At 31.1% G+C, this 23,227-nt stretch overlaps 1 protein-coding gene across 17 annotated transcripts in view; it reads left to right on the top strand.

Annotated features, from left to right (window-relative positions):
- The window catches only part of LOC123270923 (protein turtle-like), a 190,642-nt gene that overhangs the window by 85,065 nt on the left and 82,350 nt on the right, over nucleotides 1–23,227 (top strand). For 11 of the 17 annotated variants that reach the window (XM_044737088.1, XM_044737097.1, XM_044737095.1 and 8 more), the window contains exon 1: nucleotides 14,148–14,954. The exons of 1 other annotated variant lie outside the window; for it this stretch is intronic. The gene's annotated coding sequence lies outside the window, so the exon portion shown is untranslated. Of the gene's footprint in view, nucleotides 1–14,147; nucleotides 14,955–23,227 lie in introns of those variants that run through there. 5 more of the 17 variants (XM_044737094.1, XM_044737098.1, XM_044737089.1 and 2 more) reach the window with 4 other exon arrangements.

Here is a 23,227-nt window from a genome sequence, read left to right on the forward strand (position 1 = left end):
TTTTAATTAATTAAATAATAATATTAATAATTATAATTATAATAACGATAATAATAATAATAATAATGATAATTATAGAAACATTTCTATAACAATTATAATGATAATGATAATAATATACAAATAATGTGAATAATAAAATAATGAAACGTTGAATAACAAAAAGTTGTATTCAATTATTTTACAAATGTTATTAGAGCGCCATCTATTATGAGAGCGCGAATTCAAATGAAATATTCAAATTAATAAATATTAAATGATTAAAATTAGTTAAATTTTGTATTCGAAGTAAATATTCAAATCATTTATTTAATGCTTTTACTCTTACCAGTTGTAATAAACATCTTTTAGTTAACTCTGTTTTATTTACAAAAGAAAATAAAATAAAATAAAAAAACATATTTCGGTACAAAAGGACATTGTAACCGAATTCTCAGAACCCATAAAAAGTACTTGAATAATTCAAGGACTATTTCTCGCCACATGGAACTTAAAACCCTATGAGGAAAAGTCGTAAAAGACACGTGTGAAATTCAATAGACCCTTGTTCTAAAGTAACAAAGAATAATACAAAACCATATGTAACTAAACAAAAATAAGATTGTTAAATAACATTTACTGTTAAAATCTAACTTTATATAATATTGTAGTTAAGCAAAATTAAGTTAAAATAATTAATAATTATTATCTTGTATTTAATTTATAATTAATAATTATTATTTAATTAATTTACTATTAATTTATTATTGAATCATTATTTAATTATTATTTAATTTATAATTAAACGATAATGTCTATTCTTTTATACATGATAATAATTAAATTGACTTATAATTTTATTAGAAAATCCGATTGTAAAATAATAGAAATAATATTTAATTCAAGTTATTAATTAGTCAAACTCAAACATTAATCCAACATATTATAAACAATATAATATATATATTTTCATGTTATAGTTTATTATAATTTTTATTGTAATTTAATTTCAAGTTAATTATAAGTTAATTTTTATTATAAATAGATTTTAAAAGGGTCTGTTAAATTAATAAAAATAGTTAAATAAACATAATGACTGTATTGCTAAAAGTGTATATTAGTGAAGTCTAACTTTCAGGCCGATAGGCTGAAATAGATATATATAGATATAGAGAAAATACATGTTAGTATATAAGGATCATTTATATGTAGTAGAAAATGTGTGTGCTTATGTATTCCTTAGAGTGGATGTATGGATGGAAGTTATGGTGGGAGAAGAACGGAGTTTGAAGCTCTTCGGAAAAACTATGTAACGACACTTCTCACCGAGAGCTTAGATTGCTAAGATCACGTCATTGTAAACTTCAATTTTATATTTTGAAGCTTTCTAATATTTTGTCAACTTGAATAATAAATTGAAACCAACTAAATAATTTTGATCAAAATTAAATAACGTCTAAATAGAATTCTTTTATTTAAAATGATTCCTTTCCCGCGCTGAAACCGAGTATTTTAATACTCCCGGGCGAAAGAACTACAGTAAGTAAAGTTTTCAATAAATAAAAATAACATCCACTAGATGGAAGCATAACACTGGGTACATCTAGAGACAATACAGTTAACTACCGGACAAGTAATAAAAATAATGTAAGTACAATAAATTTGAATGAAAAATTACTAAAATGTTTGAAATGATTCAAATTCGCGGCTTTCTGATACGTAGTGTCACCTGCTGGATGCATCTAGGGCATAACAGTTCACAGCCGGAAAACTAATGAAAACAACCCACACTAAATATTTACATCAAATATCTACAACAAATATTCATTATATTATTATTAAATTAAATAATTATGATAATAATTATGATAACAATAATCTATATATATATATAAGAGATTCCCACCTATATATTGACTCATCACGATATCTCTGGAACCATAAGGCGTAGCGACTTGAAATTTGGTAGGAATAATCTAATAATTGAGCTTGAAGAGCTCAAAAGTATATAAAATTTATTTTTTTGAGCTCAAAATAACACATAAATTGTATTTTTGAGCTCGAAGAGCTCAAGAACGTCATAAGTGCAATTTTAAGCGCCTACGTATGGAATTAGCGAGAAGTTGCAGAGATGGCTTACAGGCTCAACCGTTTTCTAATTTTTTTTTCGGGTTTCATCATTTGAAAATCTTTGAAACGGCTCGACCGATTGATTTAAAAATCTAATCAGATCGAAATCTCAATGAACACTTTTGAACACTGTATCGCTGAGCTTGATCTGATGAAAACTCGCACTCTGGAAATCGAATCAAAATCGAGAACTTTCTACTTTTGAAAATGATTAATTTTTGAATTGAACATCTGATAAAGAATCAAGTTAATCAGTTTATTAGTTTAGAAAATAACATTAACATTTAAGCCAGAATTTCAACTTAAAGTAAAAAACCATGACTCAATCTACGACTAATAATAATTTTTATCTACATACACACGCACGGAGAAAAAAGTATTGCTATTATAGCGATCCAGTGGATCGTGAACGAAGTATCGTGATTAGCTCAAAACAGTATTGTCATATTCACCATACGAATACAGTTATGCTCGAAACAGTGAATACTGAATACCACGCTCTACTGCATAGTGAATATCTCAAAACGTTTTCTTACTACAGCGAAACGGATCGTGATTATCACTATCCACGACGCGTTCAGTGCCACCACACATAACCAAGTCTGAAACTTACGAGTTTATTTATTTACAATTTTGGTGATGAAATAGCGATAATTGCACCAATTTATATTAACAGCGATACGGAAAATTGGGTTGTTGACAAATTACTCGAGTAGAATCTTGAAAAACTCGTGTCGTTTTTTGAAGGTCTAGTAAAGAAATAAATCATCCGATGTTAACTATGTTAATGCTGTGTCCGTGGTTATTGTATATAATTCTACTGCGTTGATAAAGAAAAACCATGAACATTATATATTGTATTAAATAAATAACATTTGTGTTTTCATAAAAGGTTTTTTTATCATAAATAATTTGATCCCATACTACTTTACGCAAAAATATGTTATTTTTTTTATAAAGTACATGGAGTAATAAAGAAGTAAAAATTCCATTAAAAAATATTTTTCTTATGATAAAAATAATTGCGTATTTTTAATAAATATATATATAATAAAAATTTCTAGGCTAATATTTTTAAAAATCAAAAAAAAAAAAGTCATATAAAATAAATTCCAACTGCTGTCAGTCATTATTTAAACATTTTTAAACCTAACCTAATTCTTGACTGTCATATAAACTACACAAAAATTTTAAACTAATCAAGCTATACAAGGAATTCGTATTTATGTTTATAACAATAATATACGAAAAAACTAAAAAAAAAAAATTAGAAAAACGGTTGACCCTGAAGGCCATCCCTGCAACTTCCCGCTAATTCCATACCTAGGCGCTTAAAATTGCACTTATGACGTTCTTGAGCTCTTCGAGCTCAAAAATACAATTTATGTGTTATTTTGAGCTCTTCGAACTCAAAAGTCTTATCAAAATTCGATGAAACACAATTTTTCTAATTTTCAAACTGCTGTAACTTTTTAATAAATCAAACGATTTTCATGCGGTAGGCGGCGATAGATATGGTTTTTTGAGCTCTATAAAAAATTTAGAACAAAAAAATTGATATCTCATGAACGCATCGACCGATTCTGACGCTCTATGTGGCGATCGATTCGGGTTTTCAAAGTTAAGAGCTGATTATTTTTTGAAGTTGATCGGTTCAGGAAATCTAAGTTTGGCGAAGCCCTTTCGAATTACACCAATCGCGATGAAATCAGCCAAGCCGTTCAAAAGTTACGAGTGGTTTACACACACACACACACACACACACACACACACACACACACACACACACACACACACACACACACACACACACACACACACACACACACATACACATACACACACACACACACACATACACACAGACATACGGACATCATCGTGAAAATAGTCAGGAAAGCTTCCTAGGACCTCGAAACGTCGAGATCCGATGAAAACTCGACTTTCGACAAACAGGGTAAAACCAATAACTTCCCGATTTTTGAAAATTTTCAATTTTTTTAGCGGGAAGTTAAAAATAATCTGCAGTAACATATAATTAACATTTAATCAAAAACGCCTTTTATGGGGCTTTCGCTCGGTGTCTATGGGGTTGATCGATCGATTAAGGTTATGGGAATCTTTCTTAAAGTATACTTTATGATTTCCATGAGTTTTTTTCCTTAATCTCCTGTGGACACCGAGGGATGAATTTTTAACTGTAAAATTTCTAGGAATTTAGTCAAAAAAACGCCCTTTATCGGGCTTTTACTCGGTGTCTATAGGGTCGATCGATCTATTAAGGCTATGGAAATCTTTTTTAGAGTGTACTCTATGATTTCCATGAGTTTTTTCCTTAATCTCCTGTGTACACCGAGGAATGAATTTTTAACTCTCAAATTTTTGTCATTTCAGTATAAAAAGGCCCTTTGTGGGGCTTTTACTCGATATCTATAGGGTCGATCGATCGATTAAGGCTATGGAAATCTTTATAAGAGTATACTCTATGAATTCCATGAGTTTTTTTCCTTAATCTCCAGTGGACACCGAAAAATAAATTTTTAACTGTCAAATTTCTATGAATTTCGTCAAAAAACGTCCTTTCTGGGGCTTTTACTCGGTGTCTATAGGGTCGATCGATCTATTAAGGATATGGAAATATTTATAAGAGTATACTCTATGATTCCCACTGATTGTTTTTCCTTAATCTTCGGTCGACACCGAGACATGAATTTTTAACTGTCAAATTTCTATCATTTTAGTAAAAAACGCCCTTTATGGAGCTTTTACTCGGTGTCTATGGGGTCGATCGATCGATTGAGGTTATGGAAATCTTTATAAGAGTACACTCTATGATTTCCACTGATTGTTTTTCCTTAATCTTCGGTCGACACCGAGACATGAATTTTTCACTGTCAAACTTTTGTCATTTCAGTAAAAAAACGCTCTTTATGGGGCTGTTACTCGGTGTCAATAGGTCTGAGGGGGTTGATGATTTTCTTAAAGCTTTATAGGTTTAAAATGAAGAAGCTCATAAAAAATCAGCGTGCTAACCCGATTCGCCGAGGCCATACGAATTTTTTAACATTAGGGTGAGTGTTAGGGGTTGTTCCGGAGGTCCTAGAGGGTTGATGATTTTTTTAAAACTGTATAGGTTTGAAATGAAGAAGCTCATAAAAAATCAGCTTGCTAACCCGGTTAGCCGAGGCCATACGAATTTTTATAACATAAGGGTCGGTGTTAGGGGTTGTTCCGGAAGTCCTAGGGGGTTGATGATTTTTTTAAGGCTTTATAGGTTTGAAATGAAGAAGCTCATAAAAAATCAGCTTGATAACCCGATTAGCCGAGGCCATACGAATTTTTATAACATAAGGGTGGGTGTTAGGGGTTGTTCCGGAGGTCTTAGAGTGTTGATGATTTTTTTGTGGCTTTCTAGGTTGAAAATGAAGAAGCTCACTACAAATCAGCTTGCTAACCTGATCTAGTGTTCTTATTTTTAAAAAATACTATTTTTTTTTACGAACGTTCGGAACTTCAGGTACATTAATCAAAAACAACTAATAATCATCTATAAACCATAGCAATATAGACATTCGATATCCGAATCCGTGATTATCACGATCCACTAGATTGGACATATGCGCATCTAAAGTATAGTCATACGTGGATCGTGATCATCACTATACTGTATCGTGATAATAGCAACACTTTTTTCTCCGTGCGGTTAACATTGAGCACCACTGAAAATGAGTTTTTCTTATGAAGTTCAACTAACTCGAAAAATGGAATGAATAACTAAGGATGAACGTATTTTTAGTCATATATTATAAAGATGAAAAATTCGTGATCTAAAATCAGAGTTATTGAGGTTTACAATTGAATTTCTCAGATCACCTCGAAATTTCAATTTATTTATTCAAAGTATGCTTAAGGTATGATATTCCAGAAATAGCAAGAGTGTATGAAACTCTTAAAAATAAGTATAAAATATAAATGGAAAAAAGATGACAGGATATATAAACATAAATATAAATATAAACCTAAGTAGAATAGCTGATTTGGACCGTTGAGAAACAGTAGTATTGCATTTAAACGAGAGAAAATAATGGAGAAAAAAGTATACGTAAAGATTGTATATATCTATGAAGCTTGAGATACATTTCGAAGACGACTGGAGCAAGGAAGAGATAGGAAGCAAAGAGAAACAGAAGCAGGCCAAAAGCCAGTACTCTACAGCGGGATGAGATTTGAAACAGCGTATGCATGGCGCCAGATAAAGGATGACGCGAGGGAGAAGATTTCATGTACATTGCGAAGAATAGACGCGGTGGGACGTGCGCGTTTACTCGCGTCATGAATTCAACGAACGAATCGCAAAATGGAAATTAATCGGCGAGGCCTTTATGCTCAGTTGTATACAAATGATACTGCTCACAATTGCTGCTTCTGACAAAAGATTTCGTTTACTTAGAGACAAAAGAAAATTTGTTTATACTAAACTATTTAACACGTGCTTTTTTTCACTCGTCAACGCTCTACACTTGCTTAATGTTCTTATCAAAAAAAAAGGAAAAAATAGGCAAATACTATGGTAAGCATTAAGCTGCTTTTAATCTTATCATTGTGAGAATTCTTTATTCAGATACAAGACAATTTTGTAAAATTTTGTTTAGCTGGAAAAGAACTATATTAATATAACAGCACTATACATTAAAGTAGTTATTACTTAGAAATACAAACTGTGAAAACCAGCCTTGTAAATAGAAATATTGTAAAAGATTTAATTCAAAATCATACATAATAATTATGTACGGAAGTTTGATTGTAATATAAGCATATAATTAGTAAGTTTGTATCCTACGACGATAATCTGAATGGCGCTTCAAGGATTTCTTGTCTTGAATCTCGTCATCTTGGTTTATATTTTTGGTCAACTGCTATTGTCGTTTTAATAAAGATTACATTATGTTAATATTATATTATGTGACTGGTAAAGTCAAATTCTTTATTTAGAAACAGCACTCGAAAAATGACCAGCTATGAAAAAATTTATTGATATGATATACACACGGAAAGAAATTTTCTTCAAAAATTACCGTTCAATTCATTGTAATCATGGGACATAATGCGGCTTTTTTAGTTATTACCATCTTTTGAATAAAATTTACGAAAAAATTTATTCATTTTGTGGTAGACTCCATTAAATTTACCGAAAACCTAACAAAATTTACGTTAGACTACGGGAAAATTTGTTGAAAAAGAATTAAAAATGATCTCACTTACCGACAAATAATTAGGTCGTGTCATTTGTCCTACGATTACCATGAATTTAATGGTAATTTTTAAAGAAAATTTATTTCAGTGCACAAAGAGCACGAAAATGTGCAAATGTTGTATTTCTGTCCTCCGGCCAGAAAGCGTCAACTTTCGGGCCGCTGCGCTAAACGAAGTTGCCGCTTTCTGGCTACGTCGAACAGAAAAATAGTATACACACCTCGGCCAGTAAATAAGAAAGCCTCAGATCACATGTTTGTCGACCTCGGCTTCGCCTCGGCCGACAATTTCATGTGATCTGAGACATTTCTTATTTTACTGGCCTAGGTATGTAATATACTATTTGTGAGTGTGAAAAGCTCAAAACTTGATAATAAGACATTTTTCGAGCTTTTTTATTTATTATTTAGAGTTTGTGTTATGCGGAAAGTTTCGGGGATAGCCGCAGGGTCATATTAATTTCAGATTCTTTACTCTTCTAAAGAGCTTATCTGTCACTAGTTTTTAGTTTAATCTGCTTCCAAACCAATTCTTCATTAAGTAAATATATGTTAATTAATGTGCACATTTTTAGAAAAAATAGAATATTATAACAAATTATTTTTTTCATCTCATAGATAGCCTGATATAGCCATGTATAATCAAATTAGACTATAAATCGCTATATCAGAAAAATTTTTTACAGAGATCATTTTAATTTCAAAAAATGAAATTGTCAATTCAAGGTATTTTGATTCGTATTTAAGACTTTTCTTATAAAAACGTAGCAAAAATCCAAAAATTGTTAGTTCCAACGGCATAACTGAAACACGTCGGTAATATCTTGAATCAACGTTACTGCATATCTGAATCCAAATGGAAGAAAATGAAATACATGATAACATCATTACATATTCTGAGCACAAATTGTAATAGAAGACTTCAATTCACTCGTAAAAAGTCTGAAAAATCTACGCCACGTGAATGTGAGGCCCTTATATTCACGCATCATGAAATTATTATTGCATAAAGAAATAAAAAGCTACATTACGCGTTAAATAAACCATAAATAAATTTTTTACAATTTTAATTTAATTAGGGGAGGGGGCACAAAATGGGGTACCCCCAAAATTTCGTAAGAAAAACATATTTTAACGTCATTTCCTACAATTTAAAAAAAAAAAAAATTTTGAATTAAAAAAACAAAAAAAGTTTTTTTTTTTCTAACTTTTCTTACAGTAATTTTTATCGTCATTGTGCATCGTAATAAGGTCTATCAAGCTAGCATGGACTCGTCCATCAGGCATTGACTTATTATTCAAGTAACAAAATTTATTTGTGGTGCTAGATTTGTTGCTTTTTTGTTGCTAATTAGTTGCTCTATTTAGAATATTGTTGCTTGTTTAGATTCCAAGAAATCAATAATAATGACCGTCCAAGATGGGCTCTGCCACTGCTAGCTTGATATGCCTATCGTAATAAATTTTTTTTCACATCTACGATTACTTTTTCTAAATTTTTAAGTTCTCGCTTTACAAATGAATGATTAAAAAAAAAAAAAAAAATCGGGGTCATTGGTTCCATGTCAGTTTTCGAAAATCAAGTTCTAATCTGATCTTCACATTTTTAAGGTCCTAGGAACTAGTTCTTAATATTTCTACGAGGATATCTGTCGGTGTGTGTGTATGTGAGTGTAAACCTCTAATGTGTCGAAGAAAAATCTTACACAGAAAGAAAAATTTCTTGACTGGAGAACAAAATTCTTGGCTCAAGAAAATTTTCAGGTGCCTGAAGGAAGACTGAAGTTGTGTTGCCCGAAATAAAAATTTTTCTTGAAATTCTATTCTTGGTGGAAATAATTTTTCCTTAATTCAAATTATCATAAATACTTGATGCAATAAATTATTACATTTGATCAAGATTTTTAGATACTTTAGGGAAGCAGTGCCACCTACTTCAGCTGAGAAAAAAATTTTCTCACCTTGAGAAAATTTTTCTCTTGAATATTTGATACCCATTTTATATTATTTTAGCGTGCAATTATACATATTGAATGAAAAAAAATGATTCAACATTATTTGATCTTTCCATTTGATATGTTAATCAATAAAAATATTAATGAAAATTTATTTCTATCTTTATATTTAATTTTTTGAAGCAAGAGGCTGAATTTTCTCAAAACAAGAAGATTTTCTTGACTTAAATAAATTTTCTTGGATCAAGATACATATTTCTTAAAACAAGAGAGTTAATTTTGTTGGAATGAGTGAAATTTCTTGTGTCAAAAAGAAAATTTTTTTTTCGCTCAAGGAAATAATTAGGAAGAAAAATATTTTCTTAGCTCAAGTGAACCTTTTTTTCTGTGTAAACTAACCATTTTAAAAGAATGTCTTTTTCAAATAACTTCGAAATTTATTCTCGGATAATTTTTGATGTCATAATTTAACTATCAATGCTCAGAAAACTGTGTCAGAGGCTGCCAATTTCTTCAAAATCATTTGGTGGGCTTGTGAGATATTTAATTTAAAAAGTAAGATCTTCAGGCCTACAAGATCATTCAACTTGAAAAAATTTTCCTGAATCCTTAAACCAAGAAAGAGAGTGCAAAAAAATTACGAATGTTTTTTTTTCGTGCTATTAGAATCTTCTCAAGGGAACTCTTTTTTTATCTTGATATTGTTTTTACTCAAGCGAAACCCGTCAAAAATTACTACAAAATTAAAAATTTTTTTTTGCTACCTCAATTTTTGTTAGGAGTATATTGCGTCAACTATAACAATGTTTCTTTTTTGGGTGATTTGTTCATCTCTCTAGGTTCTTTCGTAGACTTATCGATAAGAAAATTTTATTTTTTTGACATTTCATTTTCGGATAATGAAATTTTTTTTTTCACTTTTTCAGGGGGTACCCCATTTTGCCCGCAAAAAAAAAAATTTTTTTCTACGTTAACTTGAAATTTGATGATTTTCCTTCAATTCCGACTGAAAACGAGAAAAATCAGCCTATTTGTCCTTAAAATCATAACGGTTTCTTAAGTACCCCATTTTGCCCCCCCCCCCCCTCCCTCCCCTATACATAAAATAGTCGAATATTTCAGCAGATGTGAAGCGTCATTTTCGTCAGTCTGACACTTAAAAATCAAATTTTGAATAGACGAGTCTTAACGACGCGTTCAAATCTTCAGAAACTATTTTAATGGATCAGTTCGCGAATGAAAATGTTATTTAATCTTCAACGAATTAGCTAATCTAAATGTCGGTTGTGCATTGGAAGAATCTTTTTACACAGGATCTCAGTTTAAGAAGATATTTTTATTCTTGATAACTTTGAACTATCCGATTCATATCAACTTGTTCCGCTGCTCTCTTTTCCTGGAACGGCATTTATGTAGTTATATAAAATTCAATTTCATGAAAAAATATAAAAATTTGCTATTTCCACAGTAATGGATCCAACAATAATATCAAAAGTAATAATATTAGAAATTTTTATTATCTTTATGAATATGATGGATTGATAAATTTAGTATTTTTAAAAATACCTTATAAAATATTTATCACGCCTGGAAAAGAATTTATTGCTCTATTGCTATTTATAAATTTTCATTACTCTCGGGATTTTTTTTATGTATTGAATACCGATAGATGGTTATATCATAATCTTTCAATTATTCAAAGCAACTGTCGTATTTTTGTTGTTTAATAAAGCTTATATTATTATTGTGAATCTAGTAAGCAAAATTATGAAAATTCATAAAATTTTCAAAATTGCTCGGAAAAAAACATTACTCTAATCAAGAAAATTTTTAAGTCTTAAATTGTTATAGAAGAAGAAAAAATTTTCTTGAGACAAGATACTTTTGGATTTCCAACGAAGAATTTTTTCTCTTTTATATAGTGTCATTTTTATAAATGTTTTAGGTTACTAATGGCGTTAATTATTATTATTACCCGTGAAATTTTAAAGATTTTATTCTATATTTCCTCTGTTAGGAAATTCTGTTTGATCTTTAACAGCATTGTATGTAATGCAATAATCCCTTCCATTTTTTATTTGAAACCTTACTTACAAATTATAAACATAAATTTTAATTCTAATGAAAATTATTCGCACATTTGACAGTAGCTAGTTACATATTAATGTATTGAATGACTAGTGACACTTCATATTATTTGAACCATATAGAAAAGTTCTTTAGTTTATTTACCAATAATAACACGATACTATCGTTTTCCATAGAGTTGATAAAACAACTGTACATGGCATTAGATACAAAACAGTATCCATTATACATAGCGTAAGAGTAATGAAAATATAAAATATTAATATATCATTAGACAATAATATCACACATGCTTGAAATTAAAATAAAGAAAGTTTCATAACAATCAGGTAAATATGGACCAAGTAAGAGGCTAGAATTTCCTCCTTCCCAAATCATTCCCACATTGAAAAAATATATATGCACATATATGCTGGCAAAAATACATATACGTCGCACATATAAAATATATACACCATATACTTTTTTTTTGCCCCCGTATATGCGGCATATATTTTTTTTCAGTACGGGTTTAGCTATCTGTTTCCTCAAGTATTTTTTTTTGTATTGAAGATACTTCAAGTTATTTGATAACATATTATAGTACTTGATTACTTCATAATGATTATTTTTTTAACTTATTATTTTATTTACTTTAGGTAGAGAAATTGACTTAAATTTAGTATTGACTATGTAGAATGCAGTTATTGTATATAGCCTTACACGTCTAGCATAGTAGTAAATAAGAATTTGCAGATAAATTTTTTTTAGCGATATTAGTGGTATACTACATCCTACGGATGGCCTGTATAGGGTTTTTATTCAAAAAGATGATTTTTTTAGTACTCGATTTTTTCTTTTTAATCAAATTAACTTTTTTTCAGTGTAGAAAATTTTTCTGATAGAAATAAGACCTTCTGGTCTTAAGAAAATTTCTTTTTGCCCTAAATCAACTTAGTTTTTTCTAAAATTCTCTTGGTTCAAATAAAACTTTTTTTTTTCGGGTACGATCTCTATAATTAGCAGTTTATCTTCTAAATTTCAAATCATAGGTACATTAACAAATTCCATGCGTTCAAGTTCAATATCCTTGAAACTATCTACTGTTATGCTTCTCTTGTAAGTTTAGATAAGTATTCCATAATTTCCTTCTAACAGTCTAATATCTTGTGACGTAATTGATATATTATCCTTGAATTCGATACTAATAATTTACTACTCGAATTTGAATTTTAATAAAATTAACAAAATTCAAAGAATACTTAGAGTGTATTTATTTTTTGTATTTATTTTTTTTTCGGAATGAATTTCAATTTAGTTCTCTATAAAATAAAATTGAAAATTAAAATATAATTTTAGACGAGCAGAAAAAGGCCTACATTTTTTAATGATTTCTAAAAAGGCGTTGGTTCGGTTATCTCAGTGAAAAATCGACATATTAAGAAATAAACATTTTCAAGTTCCGATATTACAGTTTTTAGATCTTTTGAGACAAAATTTTGAAAAAATTTCTCGATCCATGGGCTTGCAAAAATTTTTTGTTTTTAAAGACGGATTGGCGAGCGCAAAAATTTCCAAGTGTTAAAATTTATTATACTGTCAAGCTAAGAACAGAGAAAAAATATATCGTAAAATACATAGTTGTTATCCTTGATATAGTAACAAAGTTGAAAAAGTTATTCAATAATGATTAAATAATTGTGCTTTGATCAATTAATATGAATGGAAATGACGTAATGCAAAAAGTAATTGTCTATTAACAGTTAATTAAAATTTATTTTCAAGTTATAAAGAATATATTTAGCTAGTGACGTTACCGTTAAGAATATAGTAAATAAAAAATTTTAAATAGAAAATCTAAAAATATAGATATTTATCAATAAAAATCACCAATAGATCTAGTGACTTTGTTTTATTTTCCGATAGTAGAGTTTTGAGTACTGCAATAGTAATAATAAAATCAATCTAATAATACAATAAAATATCAATATAGTATATACAAAATATAATGAAAATAATAGTATTGCCACAAACTAAAGTCTCCGATATTGACAATCAGTGTAAATTCACAATGATATTTCTAGTGATAAATCAAATGAATGTAACGCGCACTCTACTATTTTTCCATAAATAATATTAAAGTACGTTAAAGTTATAAGTTATATAATATGTCTATATACTTCCAGTGAATGTAATACCAACACATCAATGAGCATTATTTGCATTTCAATAGTTTCGTTAGTGTCTGCTTCATTTGATCTGGCGAGTTTGATGAGCACGCGCAGATTTTTTAGTCCCAAATAAAATCAAAAGTTAACAATAAACTCCAAATTTTTGATCCTTTGAAAGTTTTTTTATATCGTCGTTTAAAAGTTTGCAGCTTCAATCCAATCAATTAAATTGGTCTTCATTCAAAATTCATTCGATCAAATAGTTTTTAAGTTTTTGACCTAGTTTATATTGAGTAATGTCTAATTCGTTAATGACGGTCCTTTCGGGAACCACAATAACTTTTAAAGCAGCTTCTATTCTATTCCCTTGAATATTTACGTTGGCAAAAAAATCTCGGCATCAGGATCTATGAGTGGATGATACATTCCTGGCAGCTGCCCTCAAACCGATCAATATGTTCCCATGGTGGGGTTAAAGTCGCGCACGACGCCAAGCATAAAGACTAGAAATTTGCCATCGGTGGAAGATCAGAGTGGGGGATCGACCACCCCCATCTGCCCTGTTGGGGTGTAGTGGTACATGAAGACAGAAGAGGGCATGAAAGGGGGTGCGAAACAGTTCGAGCACACTGTCATGGCGCTGCATGCACTCGTTGCTAAACGTTACAAGTTTTTCTAATCGAGTATTTTTCGGTTTGAACAAATTTTCTTAAACATTTCGTTGAAAGTCGTGAATCGAAATTGTCAAATTTTTTAAGCTGACCCATAGATTTCTAAATTTTGGTCAAAAGTGAGTTTTGTAAAACAAGTCTTAGCTTATTGGAACTGAGCTAGTGACTGGAGATTTTGTTGAATAATTTTCTAATTTTTGACGTAAGTGTTAAAGTGGTTAATCCAAAAATAATCAGTGATAGTTTTGAGAACAAAAATAGTTTTATCAGTGTCACTTGTCTCTAAAATGACGAGCAACTGGAAATTTTAGCACTGAAATTAGTCGAATTTTTCTTAAAACGAGGCAAAAATTTGACGAATAACTTTCTAACGGAGAATAAGAACACTCTTTTTCAAAAATGTCCTAGCGAAGGTCAAACTGTAAGTAACTTACCCAGTCCAATCCCTTCACCCAGTCACCTGGATCCCAATTCATTGGTTTGTTATTTTATTTAAGTGACAATGTGCAAAGTACTACACAGGCACAGGTAGAAAAAAAAAGACACGCAGGCGTGAATCCTAGCTTGGAAGTCCTTAATCCCAGGGTGATCCTTGCCCCGCCCGATCCCTGAGTCTTGTCGAGTTGTTATTAACCTGGAAAGGCATTGCAGTTGACTAAAATAATTCATGTTGAAAAGGGGCACAGGTGCAGACAGCTGAAACTGAGCTTCAAAACTTCAATTCATCAGGTTTGTATAAGAACTTACCTGTCCAAGAATTTATTTTTTAGCTTTACTTGTCAAAGGATTTAAGAGTGTGTGATATAGTTAGATGCTGCACATGGCCTCGTTTCGTTTTGGCACGCCGTTTCCAGTTTATACAGTCTTGTCTGCAACGCCTTCGCCCGGACATAGGTCAGGTTAGTCAGGGTTTTTGTTTTATGAGCGCGCAAGTGCTCATACCCAAGGTTTCTGTATAATATGATACTTAGGTATTACATGGCTTTATTAAGAATTTCAATCGAGATGTTAGTTATTATTTTTGAGAAGTTTTTAAGCTAAGTTTAATGACTTATTGACCTCGTCCCATCACGCCTTACATAATTTTGACGGTATTTAGTTATGACACACTGAAAAACAGGAACATAATTATGTTGGAAATAACAAATAAACTGACATCAACATAATTATTAATAGTTAAATGTTGAAAATTTAAGTTTTGACAAAAAAAAGAAATATAGTTCTTTACTAATTTGTATTTAGAATTTTTTTTTTATTCCTATATGTAGGATTTTTTTTATAACAATTTAGTCATTATGAAATAAATAAAAGCGCCATTCGGCCACGGTTAAGAATTCTCAATAGAATAACATTCATAAGTCGGTTGTACTACACATTGCCTGAAAATGGTTCAGTTGCACTCTTAACTTCAATAAAATAACTAAAAATGGTCAAAATGTCAATGTTATATGCGTCAAATTAAAGGTAATTTTATGAGCTACCACATGAATTTTTCAAAAATTAGCTATCTCTGTTCAATCAAAAGTTATACATCAATGAAGTGACCAAAAACGTGATTTTCACTATTTTGAAAATTTAAAATGGCCGCCATTTCTAAACTAATTGATCGATTTTGCTCATCTTCGAACTCGTTCAAGGTAATTACCCAAATAATATGTGTACCGAGTTTCATCTAAATCCGTTAAGAATTGTAGACGCTATCGTGTCCACAAGCCGCGTTATATTATATATATATATATATATATATATATATATATATATATATATATATATATATATATATATATATATATATATATAGATAGATAGATAGATAGATAGATAAAAAATTTATTTTGCTCTGGAACCTAAGCTCCCTCAAAGCCATCAATATTTAAATTACATTGTTTACATAGGTTACAAGATTACTTAACTGATTAAAGGTTTACAATTAGATTTAATTTCAAATGTTATAAAATCCAAATAGATTATTTAATACAAACAAATAACTTAATTTAAAGTCATAATAATTCTACAAGAAAAAATATTTAAATACGATCCAAAATAAAGATTGCAATTGTTAATTGTCATGTTCAAAAAAGTGATTGAAGCAAGCATTTTTAAATTCAACCAAATTATCTACAGCCACAGTCTCAGCTGGCAGTGCATTCCAGATACGTATGCCATGAATTAAGAATGAATTATCATACATGACACAATTAGCCTGCGGTATACGAAAATAGTCATGTCGGACATCACCTCTACGCAGTGCTACAGGCAAAAAGTCTAGTTTTGAGCCGAATAGCTGCCGATAATTTAGTCGAATTTCCTTATAAAACAGACAAGCAATGAAATAGTCTCTTCTCGCTGCAAGCTTTAGCCAACCTAACTTTTTGAAATATGGAGTAACATGTTCATATTTTGGTACTTTATAGATAAATCTAACACATGAATTCAATTTACGCTGCATCTTTAATAATAATTTGTTTGACATATTCGTATACGCCGCACAACAATAATCAAAGAGAGGAATTATTAAAGTAGATATTAGCTTAATACGTAAACTTTCACTAAATATTTCATTGTTTATTTTTAGTTGTGCTAGAATACTCACAGCGCGATTGCACAAATTTGTTACTTGATTCTCCCATGAGAAAGTACTATCTATAGTTAGTCACCCCAAGGTATTTTACAGTGCTACTATAAGGAATAGCACACCCCTCCCCAAAGATTGTGTCGGCTAGTCTGCACTCATCACTACTCATTTTTGCTCTAATTCCACAAATAATTGCTTTCGTCTTCGAAGGATTCATTTTTAGATGATTAGTTTTGCACCAATCTGTGATTTTTATTATTTCACCGTTAAGCTTATTCACACAAACACTGATTTGAGAAAGATGGCAGGAAAGGTATATCAGTAAGTCATCAGCATAGAATAAGTATTGGTAATCTAAACGTTTAGCTAAATCTGTGATGTATAGTGAGAATAATAACGGACCAAGCACACTTCCCTGATGTACACCACTTACAATTTCTTCCCACGACGAGTTACCTTCGCTAAAGCGTACGGACTGCTTTCTGTTTGCTAAATAAGATCCAATCCAATCAATGGTTGAATTCGACATGTTCATAGATGACAATTTACATAATAATCTTTTGTGATTAACAGAATCAAAGGCCTTGCTAAGGTCAAACGAGATCGCAATTAAAACCTTTCACTCATTCACCGCTTGTCTTATATCGTCACAGAACTTTACAATGGCAGTTTGCGTACTCAAACCTCCACGAAATGCTGTCTGATATTCATCGAAGTAATTATTGTCATTGATATATTTAACAATTTGGTCATGAGCACACCGTTCCAAGGTTTTTGACAAGTTTGGCAATAGCGATATAGGCCTATAATCTTCACAGTTTACTGGATAAGCCTTTTTTGGAATAGGAATCACATGTGATAGCTTCCAATTCTCCGGAAAGACTCCTGTAGTTAATGACACGTTGAAGAGGTCTGTAATTGCTTGCTGAAAAAAAGGCAGCACACATTTATATGACTTGATAGAAAAGCCATCCGAGCCACATGAATTTGACGTCAATCTCATAATTGATTTTCTAACTGTTACTGTGTTCAATTCTGTGAAAGTGAATTCATCGCCATTATTATCAACCAACAATATGTCTGACGTATATATATATACATAAATATATAAATTTTTGAACCAATGCTAATTTTGAGCTTTACTCGACTACATAAGAGATAAAATGACAAAATTTCGTGTGAATTCCGACACAAGGATTAATGCAATAGATAAATTTCTACGAAATCTACCTAAAAAAATTAGGAAAACGGTTGACCCTGAAGGCCATCCCTGCAACTTCCCGCTAATTCCATACCTGGGCGCTTAAAATTGCATTTACGACGTTTTTGAGCTCTTCGAGCTCAAAAATACAATTTATATGTTGTTTTGAGCTCAAAAAAATAAATTTTATATACTTTTGAGCTCTTCAAGCTCAAAAGTTTGATAGAAGGTTGATAAAACACTATTTTTTGGGTTTTCAAACCGCAATAACTTTTGAATGAATGAACCGATTTTCACGCAATTGGCGGCATTCGACGCAGTTTTTCAAATTCTATGATACATTTTTAAACACAAATTGATAATACCGGAAGTTTCGGTGTAATTCGAAAAAAACACTTTTTTTCGATTTCTTTCGTCAACGATAACTCACGAACGAATCAACCGATCTTGACGATTTTGAAGATTGGTGGCGATTGACGTGGTTTTTTTATGTTAAGAGCTGATTAGTTTTTGGAATTGATCGGTCGAGCCGTTAAAAAGTTATTAAAAAAAAAAACCACATTTGGAAAAAATTTTTTTCGCAGTTTTTTTAAGATTTCTCAAAATCTATTGGTCCGAATCGGTCCAACTTGTATTAAAAATCTAATTTTAGTCGTACCTTTTCGAATGGCATCAACCGCGTTCAAATCGGTCAAGCCGTTCAAAAGTTATGAGAGGTTTAAATACATTCACACATACATACATACATACACACACACACACACACACACACACACACACACACACACACACACACACACACACACACACACACACACACACAGACACACACACACACACACACACACATACACACACACACACACAGACGTACAGACACCATCACGGGAATAGTCAGGGAAGCTTCCTAGGACCTCAAAACGTCGAGATCTGATGAAAACTCGATTTTCGAAAAACAGGGTAAAAACAATAACTTCCCGATTTTTGAAAATTTTCAATTTTCTTAGCGGGAAGTTAAAAAATGTTACATATTTATTTATTTAAGTAGCAGTTAAAAACTTCGTTTTCTCAAATGGAGATTTAATCTTCTTGGCTTAAGCTAATAAAATTTTGAACGAAGAAATTCCTACTTAAAACGAAAATTTAACGAATGAGTTTGCGTGTTTGCAACTAAACTATAAGTTAATTATAAAAAGCTTATGAAAGTTCACATTGCAAAAGTTTCAAATTCAAAAGTTCAGTGAAGCAAGTTTATATTCACTAAGCTTTTCTGATCGGTTATATATTTTTAACTCCTATAGACATTATATTTTCACTAATTTCATTACACAGAGAAAATAAAAAATTATCGTTATTTGGATTGATATGATCAATTTCAGCATTACTCTCATGTTATGTAACCCGAGTATTTTCTCTTTATGCCGAGAATTTAGTTTTGATCCGGTAAAAAATTTAATCCTGAGACCTGTGTGCTTTAAATCTAATACCAATACTGATCACTGATCATAAATTATGTTACTATCGTAAATAGTTTTAAATCCTATTTCGCTGCATTTTCTTTATGGATGAGGATCAGCACCAGCTGCGAATGTTCTCTGCCTTTTCGGAATCCTCTAAATGGATTACCATGCAGTTTACAGATTCACTTAATCAAAATAACCTACTGGTGAGAAACTTTACATATATTTAATGCTATTAATGATACATAGCACAGTCACATAACTAACTTAAAACAAATGATCTACTTAACAATTATTTTGTATCAAATTAGATTTGCAGAAATTTTTGATTATTCTGAAACAATTCTATATGAGTTAAATGTTGAGCATATAATTATAACCTAACGTAATTAAGAGTTTCTCAGAGAAGCTAATACAGTTTTTCAGTTTAGGGCAGAATTTTTCGTACACAGAAAAATTGTCTTAATTGAAGACAGTATTCTATTTTAGACGTTAAAAAAATGACTATTTTTTAGAATTTATTATGAGATTATGTATAAGTGTATAATATTGATGTAAGAAATACATTAAAAAATTTTTATAATATTTTTTTGCCTTTTCAAAAAACAAAAACCATGTTTAAATACCACGCCTCGATTAGTTGATCTGCGTTGATGCTAAAATTTCTTAACTGGGCCATCGAAAATAAAAGAATTTTGAATTTTTAAGTTCAATATATCTCTGACAACTGATGACTGAATTATGATTTTCAATCAATGAAATAAAACTAGAGAAAAATTTTCTAGAAAATATTTTTATTAAATCTAGTTGTACTCTAAACTTGACTTTTTTGTACTTTAAACGTTTTTGATGAATTTGCCAAAAGTTTTCCCGAGTATAACAAGTTTCACATTTTGAATAATGATTTGACAAAGTTTAAAATATTCACACCATAAATTGAAAAAAATTATTTAATCGTAAAGTAGTATGAAGTGTGCTGTGTTTTCTATTTAAACATGAGTTAAAAGAGTTTTAAAAAATCCCGACCAGAAATTTAAGTTCGGCGGTGGTTCATTTCGAATTAGGTATGCCGAATTTCAAGCTCGTGCCGAACCAGGAAGCCAAAGTTGGCCCACGTCCCGGAAGTAACGCAGTCGCGAGTTTGGGCCTAACTTGGCTTCCGACTTAGGCGGTGGTTTGGAAACCACACTTGCTGGTACCTATGTAAGCCTCATTCGGTCCGAATTTGGCTACCTAACTAGGTAGCAATTCAGAAACTAAATTCGTACGGGAGAATCCAAATTGAATACTTTTTTTGCTTTTAGCTATTTTTATTATAAAGCAAAAATTAATAATACTGAATGCTTATTTTTTTTAATTTATTTTTAAAATTTTAAATATAAGTATCGACTTTAGGACAAAATTTTTTAAATATTAAGTAAATAAAAATTTTTTTTTTTTTTATTTAGTATTATTTTTTTTATATTTTCGGTCATTTTTTCGCTTTTCAGGGTTTTTCTTACTATGAAGAAGTTTTTTTGATTGGTCGATTTTATGGATCATGGGGGAAGGAGATGATGGAGTTAGATACATTAGTCACACAAAATACTTAAATTTACCTCACACTCACCTTAAGAATAATTATAACTAATAATTATTAATTATTAAAAATTTTACATGTCGAACGCGAGACTCGAACACTGTACCCGACGCACGAGAGCCCTATACCATACCGCGACGCTACGCCGATGATGAGCGACCTTTTGCCTCAAGATACTTATAAGCCCGACACTTCGGCAAACATTCGGTTACCGTTGCAACGGTCGAGTTAGGAATTCCGATATTATACCTAAGTGAGGTCTTACCACAGCCTTACCTAGTCAAGTGTCATTTTGATAGACCAAGCTTCAGAATACCTTTAGTTACTGTTCGGTAAGCTTTTGGTTACCGTTATCTCGTATCAGTTTGGCAATTCATGGCGTACCGAACTTAGGCATTGCCACTGTTTTGCCTAAAGAAGCTCGATCGTAGTGTGCTAAGCGTTTCGGTAAACCTTTGGTTACCGTTATTTCATAACAATTTGGCAACCCATGACATACCGAACTTAGGCACTTCCACAGTTTTGCCTAAAGAAGCTCGATCGTGGTATGCCAAGTTTCGGTAAACCTTTGGTTACCGTTATTTCATAACAGTTTGGCAACCCATGAAATGCCGAACTTAGGCATTGCCACAGATTTTTCGAAGTGAGCCCGAGTTTGGTGAACCAAACTTCGGTAAGCCTTTGGTTACCGTTATTTCATACTAATTAGGCAATCCATGACATGCCGAACTTAGGTATTGCCACAGGTTTGCCTTAGTGAGCCCGAGCTTGGTGAACCAAACTTCGGTAAACTTTTGGTTACCGTTATTTCGTACCAATTAGGCAATCCATGATATGCCGAACTTAGGCAGTGCCAAACTATTACGAGATTACATCGAATGTGGAATTCTTTTGGCATACCAATGTTCGGCTTGCCTAATTTAAAACAAATAAGATCCGAATTGGGCTAGCCTAAGTTCGGAAAGCCAACTTCGCCCCGAACTGATTTTTCGGCATGCCTCACTAAAATTCTAGTCGGGATAGCGTTCTATGAAAAAAAAAAAAAAAAAAAAAAAAAAACATACAACCGCGTTACAATCTAACCGCTTCAAATTTAACAGTTAACTTTTATTTTTGTTATTCACTGCATTCGTTTGCTTGTCGAATTGACTGACTTTGACAAATAACACAACACTAGTTTCCTATGGCAAATATTTTGCAAGGGTAAACAGATTTGTCATTCCTTGCGTGACCACTACAATTTGAAGGTTCTAACGCAACTAGAAACTAATACTAAGCTTTTAGGTACATTGCAACAGTCGACAGTTTGCACAACTGTAAGAGAATTTTGGTTGCTTTAAAACTTTCAAGGAATTATTTGTTCCATTTGAGCGAAGAAATCTTTCAAAGACGAGAAAATATTATACGCGCCAGCGAGAAAAGTAGGATGTCCCAATCCGCATGTTCGCCACCCTCGCCTTCGGCTCGGAAGGCAATTTTACACGTGGGTTAGAATGTCCTACTTTCCTTACAAGATGCATAAATTACGATTCTTATGATAAAATACTATTGACGAAACTGAAGATTTTCCAGATGCGATGTGATTAACATTTAATTTTCACGTTTATAACTTTTATTTTAACTTTTTTGTGACACTCTAAAGCTAAAAGCCTCACATTCACGTAGATGCATTTAGGATCTTTTAAAGTAACTTCCGTTCATGTTTTATAAACGCGGTTGAGAATGGCTTTCTTTTACGCCAAAAGCAACCTACATCAATGAATATCATGAATCATGGTAATAGTTACTGGTTTCGTTTGAGAAACGTTTTTCCGTAAGTTTCAAGATTTTATGAAGATTATATGCATAATATTCGATCAAAAAGACCTTCAATACTTTAAAGGAACTGCTCTTATAAAACTTCATAAAATCTTAGATTTGAATTTTACAGAAAAAAAAGGTTCACTTGAGCCAAGAAAATATTTTTCTTCCTAATTATTTTCTTGAGTGAAAAAAAAATTTTCTTGTTGACACAAGAAATTTCACTCATTCCAACAAAATTAACTCTCTTGTTTTAAGAAATATGTATCTTGATCCAAGAAAATTTATTTAAGTCAAGAAAATCTTCTTGTTTTGAGAAAATTCAGCCTCTTACTCCAAAAAATTAAATATAAAGATAGAAGTAAATTTTCATTAATATTTTTATCA

The sequence above is a fragment of the Cotesia glomerata genome, linkage group LG8 (assembly GCF_020080835.1).
Source record: "Cotesia glomerata isolate CgM1 linkage group LG8, MPM_Cglom_v2.3, whole genome shotgun sequence".
NCBI lineage: Eukaryota > Metazoa > Arthropoda > Insecta > Hymenoptera > Braconidae > Cotesia > Cotesia glomerata.